General features: G+C 46.4%; 1 long non-coding RNA gene across 3 annotated transcripts; it reads right to left on the bottom strand.

Moving 5' to 3' along the window:
- Nucleotides 1-250: 250 nt before the first annotated feature.
- LOC131982887 (uncharacterized) lies at nt 251-2,227 on the bottom strand. 3 transcript variants are annotated; one of them, XR_009395428.1, is made up of 7 exons: nt 2,137-2,227; nt 1,850-1,975; nt 1,657-1,764; nt 1,047-1,547; nt 841-923; nt 587-722; nt 251-504 (listed from the first exon to the last, which is right to left on the bottom strand). It is a non-coding gene; the product is annotated as an uncharacterized LOC131982887 (long non-coding RNA). The 3 variants fall into 3 exon arrangements; XR_009395427.1 differs by having other exon boundaries at nt 841-1,547; XR_009395426.1 differs by having other exon boundaries at nt 587-1,547.

Raw genomic sequence — 2,227 nt, 5'->3', positions numbered from 1 at the left:
TTGGACCTCAACAGTGGCTACTGGCAAGTCAGGATGGATCTAGAGAGTCGGGAGAAGACTGCCTTCATCAGTCCTTTTGGCCTCTACCAGTTTAAAGTAATGCCCTTTGGTCTCAAAAACGCCCCAGCCACCTTCCAACGGCTAATGGAGTTAGTTCTTGGAGACCTACGAGGAAACACATGCTTTGTGTATTTGGACGATATTATCATTTACTCTCCTACAGTGGAACAACATGGAAATGACATACAAAAAGTGCTTGACAGACTACGAGCTGCTAACCTGACAGTAAATATGAAGAAGAGCCAGTTTTTTCGAACCTCCCTGAAGTTTCTGGGCCACATTGTATCCTCTGCTGGGATAGCAGTGGATAGTGAGAAGACCAAGGCAGTACAAGATTTCCCTGTCCCACAAACCATCAAAGAACTGCAAAGGTTTTTGGGGATGACAGGATGGTACCACCGTTTTGTGCCCCGGTTTTCCCAGGTCTCTGAACCACTGAATGCCCTTAAACGAAAAGGAGCAAAGTTCATCTGGACCTCTTCATGTCAGGAAGCATTTGAGACCTTAAAGCAGTGTCTGATCTCACCTCCAATCCTCGGACATCCGGATTTCAATCTGCCTTTCACTGTGTACACAGATGCCAGCGATGTTGGTCTTGGAGCTGTCTTGGCTCAACAGACTGGTCTGGGTACCGAACAGGTTCTTGCCTTTGCCAGCCGCACCTTGAACCAAGCAGAGCGAAATTATTCAACCACAGAGCAGGAATGTCTTGCTGTTGTCTGGGCCCTGGAAAAATGGAGATATTATTTGGAAGGAAGACATTTCTCAGTAGTTACTGACCATTCATCTCTTGTCTGGGTTTTCAAAACCCAAAAGCCAAGCACTCGGCTCATCCGATGGGCACTTCGCCTTCAGGAGTTCTCCTTCACAGTGGAATATCGCAAAGGGAAATATAACACCGTGCCTGATGCTTTATCGAGAGCTCCTGTGGATGATCAACACCCCCATGCCACGTGTGCTGCAGTGCTACGCTCAAAAAGAAATACCTCTAAACACCTTCAGATTACCGACGAAGACATTTGGAAAGCCCAGCAGGAGGACTCTGATGTCCGGCACCTGTACAATAAAATCATGGAAACAGGAGAATTAACTGAAGATTTGGCTGTGAAGTTCACAGTTCTAGAAGATAAGGTCTACAGAGTGGTGAAATTACCTCATAAAACCCTGTATCAAATATACATCCCCACTTCACTCCGTCCTCAGTTACTCGCTCACTATCACGACGACCCTCTCTCTGGCCATTTTGGAAGATACAAGACCTATAAGAGGCTACAAGCTTTGGTATATTGGCCTAAAATGAGCCTGGAGGTAAAAAATTATGTACAATGTTGCCAAGTTTGTCAGCTCTACAAACCTGAGACCCGGAAGCCACCTGGAAAACTCCAACAGACAGTGGTACAAAAACCGTGGGAGATGTTGGGAGTCGACCTCATGGGACCCTTCCCCCGAAGCTCAAATGGCAACGTATATCTCCTGGTCTTCGTTGACTATTACACAAGATGGGTTGAGATGTTTCCCCTTCGTAAAGCCACCTCTGAGACAATATCCCAGATCCTAACTAAGGAAATTTTGACCCGATGGGGTGTGCCAACTTACATACTCTCGGACAGAGGATCTCAGTTCGTTTCAGCCGTCTTTGAGGAAACATGCAGCCGCTGGAACCTCAGGCAGAAGAGGACTTCATCCTACCATCCACAAACAAACCTAACAGAAAGAGTGAACCGGAATGTGAAAGCCATGATCGCTTCATATGTACAAGAGAAACACAAGAGCTGGGACAAGTACTTACCTGAGTTCCGCTTTGCTCTAAATTCAGCTGTGCACGAGTCCATTGGAGTTACACCAGCAGAGCTCAACCTTGGTCGACCTTTGAAGGGCCCCCTGGATGCTGAGCTCATGCCCCAGCTGTGTAACCCTGACACAAACGCATATGTCACTACAAAACAGATTGAGGAATTCAAAAAACTGGTGGAAATTAATCTGGAAAAAGCAAAAACAAGACAAAAGCACTATTATGACAAAGGGAGGAGAGATGCAAATTTCGCAGAAAAAGACCGTGTATGGATCAAAACTCACCCTCTTTCAAAAGCTGACAAATCGTATGCTGCCAAACTTGCACCACGCTGGAAAGGTCCGTATCGTGTGACCAGAAGAATGGGCCCTCTGA

The sequence above is a fragment of the Centropristis striata genome, chromosome 13 (genome assembly GCF_030273125.1).
Source record: "Centropristis striata isolate RG_2023a ecotype Rhode Island chromosome 13, C.striata_1.0, whole genome shotgun sequence".
NCBI lineage: Eukaryota > Metazoa > Chordata > Actinopteri > Perciformes > Serranidae > Centropristis > Centropristis striata.
The sequence above is the reverse complement of the archived record's forward strand: the minus strand, read 5'-3'. Positions and strand labels throughout refer to the sequence as shown.